This window comes from Macrobrachium rosenbergii, chromosome 18 (assembly GCF_040412425.1).
Source record: "Macrobrachium rosenbergii isolate ZJJX-2024 chromosome 18, ASM4041242v1, whole genome shotgun sequence".
In the NCBI taxonomy this organism is placed as follows: domain Eukaryota; kingdom Metazoa; phylum Arthropoda; class Malacostraca; order Decapoda; family Palaemonidae; genus Macrobrachium; species Macrobrachium rosenbergii.
Genome location: NC_089758.1, coordinates 7484098 through 7497222, shown reverse-complemented (window position 1 = coordinate 7497222; position 13125 = coordinate 7484098). Strand labels below are relative to the sequence as shown.

The 13125-nt window shown below is 36.3% G+C and overlaps 1 protein-coding gene and 2 non-coding genes across 4 annotated transcripts in view; all 3 read right to left on the bottom strand.

The window, feature by feature from the left end:
* The window catches only part of LOC136848078 (prostaglandin reductase 1-like), a 98579-nt gene that overhangs the window by 55162 nt on the left and 30292 nt on the right, over window positions 1-13125 (bottom strand). The gene's annotated exons all lie outside the window — the stretch shown is intronic.
* TRNAC-GCA (transfer RNA cysteine (anticodon GCA)) lies at window positions 7456-7527 on the bottom strand. The gene has a single exon. It is a non-coding gene; the product is annotated as a tRNA-Cys (tRNA).
* On the bottom strand, window positions 7626-7698 carry TRNAF-GAA (transfer RNA phenylalanine (anticodon GAA)). The gene has a single exon. It is a non-coding gene; the product is annotated as a tRNA-Phe (tRNA).

Here is a 13125-nt window from a genome sequence, read left to right as displayed (position 1 = left end):
ATCCAGATCTTGGAGACAACTGAGGTAATATGGTGAAATTTTGCAGCATGGTGAAAATGTCGGAGGGTGCAACCTTCCATTGGGACGTTGTTTTGATGAATAATGATGACATGTCATCCTATACCGAGTGACTTGAAAAGGCAACGTACTATTATAGCAACAGATTTGGGCAAAGGTGGTAACAGATAATCCGAAAACAAATGTCAGTCTTGTGGGGTTTTACATACACACACACATTATATTATATATATATATATATATATATATATATATATATATATATATATATATATATATATATATATATATATATATATATATATATATATATATATATATATATATATATATATATATATATATATATATATATATATATATATATATATATATATATATATATATACACCCTATTGCTTTTGTGAGTGCTTGACTTTTTGTCTAACTTCTCAGCCTTACAATCTCTAAAAACAACATTCAATATGTATTCATTTACATAATCTTTTCTCAGGTATCAGTGATGGTCTTTGAGTATTGAACATGTTTATGTCTTCCTTCGTCCAACCCTGCATGGGTCAGCTTCTTTCTCCTACCATTGGCCTTCTGTATAACAAGTATGCAGACTGGACGTACAGTTATGACCATTATTATTGTTACTGTTACTCAGTACCTTCACGGCCTAGGTCGTGAGTACTTTTGTCCTTCGTGAAGGTTCGTCAAGTTCCTAGAAACGGTACTTGCTGTCTTCACCCTCATATATATATATATATATATATATATATATATATATATATATATATATATATATATATACACATATATATATATATACATACACACACATATATATATGTATACATTTATACTGTTCTGATCCTTTTGAAGGAATTTTTAAAGAACTTGAAAGCAAATTGATGAGCCTTGATTCCTCTAGAAAGAGAGTAATCCTAACTCGGCGTAAATATTAAACTATAATTTTGCTCTTAAAGATGATAATGCCTGATAGTTTTGTCTGAAATCCTGCACCATCTAGGATGACGTCAAGTGACGAACCTATATCCTAAGGCTATACAAAAATCCTTTACCAGTGTGTCGCTATCCGGCTGATGAAGAGTTAGAGGAATTTATTTCTGGTGATAGAAATTCATTTCTCGCTATAATGTGGTTCGGATTCCACAATAAGCTGTAGGTCCCGTTGCGAAGTAAGGCCCGATTGGTTGGTTAGCCATTAGTAAATTAAGTCCTCGGAATCCTTCTGACCTTCGGAGCCCTAGGAGAGCTGTTAATCAGCTCAGTGGTCTGGTAAAACTAAGGTATACTTATACTTAGTGTGTCGCTATAAATACCATGCGGACACCAAATTTAAATTGTTTCATTGTTGGTATTTGAGTTTTAAAACTGTTTCATCGTTAGAACCTATCGGGAGGGCATCATAACCATTATAGCGAGAAATGAATTTCTATCACCGTAAACGTGTCTCGATCGGGGACTGGGCGATTTTTGTTAGTTCAGAGGTCTCATGTTCGTACGTGACTGATTATACCAAGGTCCAAAGATTACACAACCGGGCAATCTTAACTCCTACTAATCTGGATTTATATATAATAATTCAGTGTAATTTTCAGAACTCAGTCCTTTAATCATGTTTAGTCAAATATTGTAAGTTCTCTTCCACTAGAGATTTGGTGGGAAAAAATTTCACACGCACCATGTGACGCATGGAAGTTGTTACGTCAGTGTCAAGTTGGATAGTTGTCGAAAGTGACGTCGATACCGTTTTGTGCCTGGGGAAATTTAATTGCTAAAATTTAACTATATATGTTGCCCTTCTTTGTGAACTTCTATCCAGCATCAGTGACAAAGCAGAAAGTACACCTTGGCTCTTACAACAACGGGAGGAGACTCACAAACGAACAGTCAAAAATAAATCGGGCACTTGGTGGTCTCAAACCTAGTACTAAATCCACATGATTTTGGAATGTCATCCTCCCATTTCACAAATTCGCCGGAGACAAGAGAAAGCCAACCAGAAAGAAATGGATTGTGATCAACACGAACACGCGGATGAATCATTTCAAAGGTGGGTATCACTGATATTTGTTTCGGTCATAACTTTAGTAGATACTTAAAGGCCCGAGGGCGTAAAATAACGCGGAAAGGTATTTTCACTCAAAATATGTGAATTGTAAATGTCACACGAAGATATCGTTCATTAATATAATGTTTTGGCCAAACAATATAGAAAATGGGTGTACGTAATGCAGTAGACGAGATAATTTGAAAAGTTTACCGAGATAATGAGAACTTTGTCGTCTTTTGTTTTGTTTTTACATTCATCCTCGGCGGAAGCTCCCCGGGACGCCATGTTTACTAACATCCCCTCGGGATGAAAGTAAAAATATTTCTCATTATATGGGTAAATCTCTCAGATTGTCTCACTTGTATTGAATTATATGCACATTTTTTTATAATATTTATTTAATGTTTATACCTAAAGGGGCCGTTCAAAAATTACGTCACGCATTAGCTGGGAAGGGGTTTATTGTAAGTGTTGAGTGTGACGTGTTGGGGGCGAGGGGTGCAGCCATAAGTCACATAACATTTTTAGATTTTTCCATTTGTTTCTTTTGGAAAGATGTAAATGTAGAAGGGCGAAAGAGAGATAGTGAAGACTCTTATTGTATTTTAGTAATATTTGGAATATGGTATTTATTTTTTTTTTAAGAATTAGCCTATATGTTTAAAATATATCACAAACTGAACCCTTGTTTATACTTCAACATTTTCTACTATATGTATTACATGACACAATAATATCACAAACTCATCCCTTTTCTGAGCTCCGACATTCTCTACTTTATGCATAAATATGACTTAGAAAAATATCACAAATTAAATTAATCCTCTTCCAAACTTAGGCATAGTCTACTTTGTGTATTATGATAAACTTGAATAATAATATCACAAACTAAAAACTGACTACCGCTCATAATTGCCAATTAAATTACTAAGGAAATTAAGTAAATGGCATAAGAGAACATTTTCATTTCAAATTCATCTGTGATTCTTTAATATCATAACATAAAAGTATTAAGAAAAACCTAAAGGTAATAATTTCCATGTATTAGGCAAGACTTTAATATATTATTGCATTAAGGAAACCTACTAATTCAGGGGTTGGGTTACTAGCTGATGTTACATAATTATCTAGGGGGTCTGGACATGTGTTATGAGGCTTGACAGGGGAGGGGGTTGGTAAAAATGACCAAAAAAGGGTTACGTAATTTTTGAACGGCCCCAAATATTACGTTACGGCCCCAAACATAATAAACGATAGCTTCGGGCGGCCGTCTTCTTTACATTGACCTTGTGAATGATTTAAGTATAGCATCCTCGTGTTTTCTTAGTCTAAAGTAAGTATACCTTAGTTTTACCAGACCACTGAGCTGATTAACAGCTCTCCTTAGTCTAAATCAGTGCGATGAACCCTAACTTGACTCCGTGAAGCACGGTAAAAAATCGTAACAATAAATGACATTGTGATTAGATTATGTGATATGTATAGAATTTCTTCGTTTCATTAAACATATTAGGTTGCAAAGAGTAAACAGACCCCGCTAATAAGATTGGGAAGAATTTGCAAGGGCCTTTACTATGATAATTATTAACTGAATATTAACCCCCAGCTCGTTTTGCCATTTTTAGTTTTCTGTACAAGAAAACCATTGTGCCGGCTTTGTCCGTCGGCACTTTTTTTTGTCCGCCCTCAGATCTTAAAAACTACTAAGGCTAGAGGGCTGCAAATTGGTATGTTGATCATCCACCCTCCAATCATCAAAATACCTTATTATTTTTTAAAGGTTAAAGTTAGCCATAATCGTGCTTCTGGCAGCGATATAGGATATGCCACCACCGGGCCTTGGTTAAAGTTTCATGGGCGCGGCTCATACGGCGTTATACCGAGACCACCGAAAGATAGATCTGTTTTCGGTGGCCTTGATTATACGCTGCAGCGGGTATACAGAAAACTCGATTGCGCTGAAGAAACTTCGGCGCATTTTTTACTTTTTATTGTTTTACTGTCAAGTTTCCTTGAGTTTGCCTTTGGCATACACCCATATTTTATTCTAATGCAGAAGTAGTACAAAAGTACTCTGTAAGAAGCGTGATAGCTTCTTGGTACTTGTTACAGCAGATACATGGACATGACTGAGGTACTTTTAATACCCAAGCTAACCCAAGGCAGCAAAAATCTTGGGCCTTTAAGTGAGGATAAAATAAGATTAAGAGGATAGAGGATTAGGAAGGAAAACTCACACGTACCAAGACTGGAGTGAGAAATCTTATCTCTGTTTGTCTGCAAAGGCTTAATTTTTTCATAATGCTTCTGTAGGAGTAGGAGTAGGAGCGAGACTGAAAATTGACGTGTTTGCCAAACAACGGGTTTTAGTCATTTACCTGAAATTTCTCTGAAGGTCTTAAAAAAGTAGACGTATGAATCTGCGATATTTAGAAAAATAAGAGGGTGCTGAATGGAGTTTTTTTTTAACACCCCCCCCCAATGTTAATATGAATTTCATAGCCTTACCTCAGTAAAAGACTTCACTTAAATAACGCCAGACTCCCGTAAATGATTTTATAGTACAAAAATATTTATTTATTTACTTATATTTTTTATTATAAAAAACTTGGAAGGCTGCAAACCTAAGACAAAAGGGCACAGTGCCACGGGCACAATGGCCAGTCCTATGTGATGTTACGTCTTGCATTCGTTGTCAGTTGATATAGTAACTTGGTATACTGGCAACTTGACGGATCTTACATGAATTTTTTGTGAGGTATTAATGTGATTATTTAGCTATTAACAAAAGGTTTTAACTAATTTTTTCTTTATAAAATGTTATTAGGCTAACGAAATGACTTTCAGTAGAGCACAATTTAAAACTTTTGAGTGTCTGGGTATAGTGGACCCTTATCATTTCTAACTGTTCCTGTTGAAAATATGCCCAGTGAACTGCTACAAACTATATGTAGTTATCTCTTCAAAAATGTTAATGGTTCAGTTTTGATATCGCGTTTCTTGTCAAATCTGGATACAGGGACACACATTATGTGTTCTTGGGCTTGGGTAGGGACTAATCCCCTTGAAACTTACATTCTAATAGTTCATGATAATGTACTCAGTACCGTTTTATGCTATTCACAAGCTCGTTCTAATATTTATTATATGCAGTCATTTTTCAACACCTAAGAACTGCTTCGATATAATCCTGGTGGTCGCGATTTCATTACTCTTCTTGGCTGTGCAAGTTAATGGCTGCTAAGTGACGTCATGCACTTTTGATATGATGCACAGCTTATATCTAGATCCTCTGTACCATTTTTCCTTTATGGGACTTCAGATTACGTTGCTTTATAATAAGACTTTGGGTAATACAGTTGAGTCCAACTAGCAATTGACACCAAATATTATTATGTAATTTGTTATTACTTTACATAATTATTAGATATATAACACTTTGCCTTCCTATGCCACGTGGAGGCAGCCTCTTTGAAAGGGGAGAAAGTTTCCCTCCTCCCCTCATAAAGGCGACACTGCTTAAGTCAAGTTTGTACCTGCTGTTAAATACACTTGAAGCATCGTTATTGGCTGAAAGAATCCGAGGCCTACCCCAGTTTTCCTACCGCCTTTCACAAACAGCCACCTAACATACATTAGGCCTATAGCTTGCATTTCGGGCGGCAAGGTCCCGCTCTGACATGAGCGAGCTTAATCTAAACCAACGAAGCGTCAGCACCATACAGATTTTAGTTACTTGGTACTGATATAATTATCTTAAATGATCTTAACTAAGAAATGAAGGGAATTTAAAAAAAGCAGATGTTTGCGATAAATGTTCGTAGGCGAGACGAAGAGTATTGATACTAAGCAGCGGTGGTCTTGCTATGACCTTGGCAGTGACATTGTGAGACTATTGATGTAGAAGAAAACGGTGAATTTTGTGAGTACTTTCACCGCCAACTATGAAAAAATTACTTACGTGTGGATGGATATATATATATATATATATATATATATATATATATATATATATATATATATATATATATATATATATATATATATATATATATATATATATATATATATATATATATATCGTATGTGGCTTTCTACCCACTCCGGCGTTCGTTGCGAATCATTTATATTGCATTGTAAATATTTCACAGTCGCCAAGTAGCCTATTGTTACGGTTTCGTTGAGTATTGACTTGAAATTCATTAAAAAAACGTTGATTTTTGTTTTGGTCTCTTTATGATAAGCAGGTATAAACGTGGTTAATACTTCGTTTACTCAAATAATACAAAAATAGCCCTTTAAACTTTTTCACTATATCAGCATAATTCAGTTTTTTAGAGAAGAAAATTTCATGAATAGCTTTCTCTAGTAGCAGCCCCGCCCCCTCCCCAACACACACACACCAGTAGCGTTCAATTTTTATTGCTTCACCTGGAATGTAGCCTATTCTGTGCTTCAGTGCGTATAGGAATGAAATGGCTGTAGCCTAGTTTTTTTTTTTCTTTATTCTGGCTTTAATGCGGTATTCTTGCACCAGTAGCTTTCAATTTTTCTGGCCAGAAGTGTAAGGTCCCATTGTTTTCCACCCCATATAGGAACTGTATTCCTGAAGTCTTTAGGTTTTAGTGCCTGAAGTGGGTTTCATTTTTTTTTTTACTTCACACGCCTATAGCTGTCAGTTTTCTGTGCCTGAAGTGTAAGATCCCCATTGCTCTTCAGACTGTGCAGGCATCATATGCCTTTAGCTATCAGTTTTTGTTCCTGGATTGGAATATCGCTTAATTTTTACATTACAGAAATCATACACCTGTAGCCTCTAGTAATTTTATAATAGAAATGCCATTTTTCACTTCGTACTGGAACAATACAACTGTAGCTTTAATATTTCAAGTACAGGAAATATTAACCTGTAGCATTCAGGTTTTTTCAAGTTCCACCTGAAACATATAGCTTTCAGTGGATGGTCCTGTTGCTTTACATTCTGTTTCATATGGGAGACATACGCCCGTAGCTAGTAATTTAGCTTCCTCGAAAAAATTAGATGTATCTTAAACAGTAGAAATTAAATCATCATAAAGAATTCTGGAGAAATGTTAAGTCACAAGGTATCTCGAGGTTCATGTAAGTGACACACAGGCAGTCAGGGTGAAGGAGCCATGAAAGCACTATTGCAGTTTTAAAGTGATTCCTTTTCTGGTTACTGACAGTCAGACAATACCAACATCATGCGCGCATTCTGACGCAGTGCTTGAAGTGAGTTCACCAAGCATTCAATTCCACACCTGAGGTGCTTCCTGTATCCTATTGATTCTCTCACTCGGGACAGAAAATTGAATATTCCGTCCCTCCTTTACAATTACAAAAGACGGTTTCGCAGGGGGCGCCCGGGATTGAACCGGGGACCTCTCGATCTGCAGTCGAATGCTCTACCACTGAGCTACACCCCCTGGACTTGGCGTGAGGGGCCAACTATGTGCAAGTATATGTTAAGAATGAGTTTCATGATGACGTTAGGCAATCTTCTACGAGTTTAAAACGTTTCCATTGCCCAGACCCGGGATTGAACCGGGGACCTTTAGATCTTCAGTCTAACGCTCTCCCAACTGAGCTATCTAGGCGTGGGAATCAGTGCCACATGACACCATGTCACTGAAACAGTGCCACATGACACCATGTCACAATAGGAAAAGTATTCATGCATGTGTGCGCGCACGTGCGTGTGTGTTGGTGGGTACCCCTGGCAAAAATTTTGCCAGGCCAAAGTTTCCACAGTTACAAAAGAAATATGGCGACGGCTGTGGCCTGATAAATTTTACCGTCTTCTTTCCATATTTGAGATGTTTTAGCATTGAATTTTTATTGCACTTAAATATTATTTCTTGCTTTACATTTTAATACATTTGTGTCAGGTTCCATCTAGGGAGAAACCCCAAATTGTTATCTTTACGCGCGCGTATGTGTTTGTGCGCTCCCTCTCATAAAATGAGGGGGGGGGGGTTGTTCTCACACACACACACACACACACACACACCTGAGAGGCATGACATAAGGGGGAGCGGAGGTCTCACACACACACACACACACACACACACACACACACACTTATGAGACACATTGATGTGCATTTTCCCTCGGTAAATAGATCGATAATGACGGTAGGCCTATTTAAGAGACGACAATCGTAAGCTTTTAATCTAATTTTAATGGTCTAAATTTTGCTGATGTTCGTTTCAAAACTTTGTCAGTGATTACTTGGGAAGATTTAGATGACGTGAAATAGCGTCATGAATTACCTATAACTTTTGGTAATCGTATCGCCAGTTTCTTCCTTGATAACTGGTTAACAAGTTTGTAAATTATTTTTATTATGATTATTATTGAAACGAACCATTGTGATACAGTGTTTGTATAAAATTATCAATGACGTACAAAGTGCATGCAAGTGAATCGAAGACAAAGCGAGTTTCCATAGAATTTAATGCTACTAACATATGTAATTCATGTAAATGACCCCTACCGTTTTATAAATAAAGATGGTGACATTGCCGTTATTCTCATGCTTTGCGAGCAATTGTCTTAAGAGTAACACTACTTACTGAAAGAAGCACTTTTTATCATATTTAAATAAATCTCATAAAATGGGATTGTTGCCATACCCGGGCAGTTTTAACGGGCAACCTGGTGAACAGCATCTCTCGGAAATTCTTCTAAATTAAGGTTATCTCAAGCCTGGTTTCGCAAGGCTCAAGACAGGTGGACTGGTGAGGGGAAAAGGGTTGAGAACTGACCTAAATTCACTACAGATTGCCGGCAATTTGAAATATTTGTAGAGTTCACCGTAGAGTTTCATCAGTCGGTAGCGTATTTTTAGGAGACAAAATTTATATATATATATATATATATATATATATATATATATATATATATATATATATATATATATATATATATATATATATATATATATATATAGGAACATGCAGTATGTTGGTAGTGATCACCAACCAGTTATCGTCATGCTGAAGCTGGAATCGAAAGCACCCAACGAAAAAAGCTGACAGTGTCTGGATTTAATTCAATAAAGCTTCTTGAAGAGGAAAATGGAGAGACTTTTGCAAGTGAATGTCGAAACAAGTTTGCAGTTTAGAAACCACACCTAAGGAGGTGCAGACAATGAAAGAAGATTGGTGTAACACTGGGAACATGTATCATATTGCTGGGAAAGAAACAGGTAATAAGACGGAAACCCTGGATATTGGACGATTCCTGGGGATATAACGAAGAACAGACTCAAGTAGAAAGTAATCTGAGAAAACATTCACCAAGCGGAGAATGTGGTAAGTACTCAGATAGTCAAGTTCAACAAAGATTGGACACAGGCTGATTGCTGACAAAATCATGTATTCAGGTAGTGGATTATATTAAGGTAGTTCACTTAATTATTAATAAAACATCCATGGATGAAAAGGAAGAGCAAAATATCTGTCAAAAGGCGGAGAGGGTCGGTCAATATAAGGTGTTAAATGTATGTTTTTTTTGTCCAAAAGAATGCTCTCGATCTTGTGTTTACGTTTGTTAAAATGTACGTTTAGCGTCTAAAAGAACGCTCCCTATTTGTTTACATTGTATCAATATGTGGAAATTTAAGTAGATTTTCTGAGTATTGCTAAACTTTACTTATATGACAATTGTGGAGTGTGTTTAATCAGGTATATATGTGTTTGTGTTGCAAAACAATTATTGTTTCCTTTATTAGGGTGACGCCTTAGAAGTTACCCATTCCTGTGCCTTGACACCCACACCCTGTGCTGTGTCGTATTTATGCCCTTTCTTTTCAGAGTTTCTTGCTATTTTTATATTGAAGTTGTAAATTGATGTACCAATTGTGTTTTGTATCTTGTTTGTACCTTTATTGTGAATTTTTGAGTGAACTGGGAATTATAAAAAAGAACTGTGGAACCTGTTACGTTCTCCCCAAGCTGTTTGAATTTTGAATTTTTTGTGAGAGGAATAAAGATATCAAGGAAGCACGCGTTTCCCTCTCTCCCGTGAGAAAGTTGAGTATTTGAGGAGATTATGTCTCACGATGAGGGGCCAGAGGCCCCAAATAACCTACATAAGGAAAGACCGCGCAGCAGTAAGAGGGACATGCGAGACAGGTCTTGAATAAGAGATACAGACTGGATTTGATCGATATATCGGAAGCTGAAGAATGAATATAGTGATTTTAATTGGAATCTATATAAAAAAAAAAAACAGGAGATAGAACACTAGGTTATGATGGAAACACTGCAGAAATTATTTAAGCTGAAAATGAAATGACACACCGCATACTAACTAGACTGTGTACAGCATAAAGAATGAAGGAGTTTTAGCAACAATACCAAAGAAATAAGACCTAACTCAGTTTGGTGACTCTAGAGGCATTACACTTACGTCGGTTGTAATGAAAATATTCTGTATGCTGATTCTCACCAGGCTGCAGAAAGAAACTGACGAAATATATAGAGAGATGAACAGTGCCGCTTTAGAAAAGACCCTAGTTGCACTGACCAGCATTAAGGTGCATTATGCAGCAGTGTGTGTAGTTTCAAAATTCGATTTTGTTGATTACGGGGGATCATTTGACAACGTCTATAGACCAGTGTTATGGAATGTCACAAGGCATCCCCACAAAATATGTAATGCTAATTGAAAATATTCACGAACAAAATAGATGCGAAGTAAATAGTGATGGTGGCTTGTCTAGTGAATTTGCAGAATGTTGTGGGATGCTAGAGGGGAATGTTATCTCACCTTTGATGTTTGCTCTTTTCATTCATTTTGTAATGAGAAGTGGTCGGAGATAGAAGAGGGGGGAAAAGGTTTAGAGTGGAGTGATTATATATCTGAATAGATAGAGCTCAAAATAAGTCTGAGAAAAATGAGAACAGAGTAGGCTATGCACAAAGAGGTGAAATAGCCCTAGCTGGAGCATTGATTCATAATGAGGTGTATCTCAATATTTTAAAAACAATAACATCAGTATAGGTCCTCTTGAGATGAAATTTAGCAAAAGACAAAAATAGGCAAATAAAAATGGGACTGACCGAATAAGGCTTGGAAATCAGATCGGAAACGCATATGAAAATAAATTTGCGCATCAGTTTAGTTCGATCTGTATTGCTGCACAGAAAAGAATCATGGTAGGCCTATATCAGTGAAACAGTGTCTTAAAAGATTTTGTTAAATTTGAGGATAAAACTTCAAGAAAAGTGTTAGCAGTCATGTGGCAGTACAGAGTAAGAAATTATACCATAATGGTCGTTACGGGAGTTCCATATGTAGATGAGATAATGATGAAAGGGAAACGGAGATGGCTTGGACGTGTTTCCCAACCGTCCCTGGGAGAATATGAGTGACGGCGTCAGCTGCGCTCCTGTGGGACCCAGAAAAGTTGGAAGTCCCAGACCTAAGGATCTGTGGGATCTTTCCTAGAAAGTGACCCCCACGGGTTTTAACCCGGTATGTACCCACCTTTGCGGCGTGTTTAGTACAAGCCTTTTGGGATTACCGTAAAAACAAACAAAAGAAATATTAGTCCTAGATAACGAACCCCCCAAAAACCCTTCGGGTCACTATCTAGGAAAGATGAATCCGATCTACCCCAAAATCTAGTCATTTACTAGTCACGTAGCCCATCTTTTGTGTCATCTTAATAGCCCACATATCAGTGAAACTAACAACCCATCTCAGGACTTTGGTGCGAGGGACAGAGTGCTAAAATGCACTTAAAGCCACCGGCGGAAGTGGGTGATGCATGGAATAACTAATTGGTTGGTGTCTGAGTCATATCAGTTAAAATATTCAGCTTTGATACCGTTAGTATATATGAAATCAATCATTATATTTGTTATTTAAAAATAAGACATTGTACCTCCATTTTTTATTTTGAAATTTTATATATATATATATATATCATATATATATATATATATATATATATATATATATATGCCAATTTTTTATCACATACGTATGTAATTAGTAAAATCGTATTTAAATACCATAACTTACAATCAATAAATATCCAAATAAACTCCGAACAATACCAGTCAAAACCCACTTATTAAGAACATATTAAACATAACCCATTAGCCTACCTTCACGATATTACGAAACGGACACACAAATGTGGAAGTGTGTTGTATGTAGCGGATCTTGATAACAACTCGCTCCTACAATTGTGCTTCCGAGAAAAGTAAACTGTTTATGGATAAACAACTTCGTTGGTTATCCATAAACAGTTTATTATTCAGAATACGGTAGGGAACAAATCACTCAACAGATGGATCGGGATTCATATGTACTTTTAGGGAATAAGAAAGCAGTACATTACATTCCTCCCACGGAGGAATGTAATGTACCCACAGGTCACAGGGTAATGATCCCTAGGTAGGTGTCGACGTCGAATGTATTCCTTACCAGAAGTTAAGAGGGTATTGTGGTTATTGATATATATATATATATATATATATATATATATATATATATATATATATATATATATATATATATATATACACTATATTACACATATACGTATACACATACATTTTTATATATCAATATGTATATATATAGATATATATGTGTGTAATAGCAATAATTTACAAAACTGAAGCAAAGTTACAAGATAAAACTTGTCGTTTCCCACAATTTAGAAAACAGAAATAAAGCTTTGGGATATAAAATCGAAGGTGAGAGTCGAGAAATAAAAAAAAGAATGCTACAAGTTTGAGTTAGACCGAAGATGCTCCTCATCGACGCAAAACCCACGGAAGAGTTCAAGCTGGCGGATGAAGAGCGGAAGCGCTGAGTCAGACATTTAAGCCGGTTTCGAAACTGATAACAGGGTGAAAATGGAAACTTACTTTAACAAACTTAGGGAGAGAATTATAAATTGAAACTCACAGCTATAAAAGAATACCGAATATATGGCAGTGAGGCATAAATGGAAAAATGTAGGGCACTAAGAATTAAATAAAAAAAAATGTACGTCACTG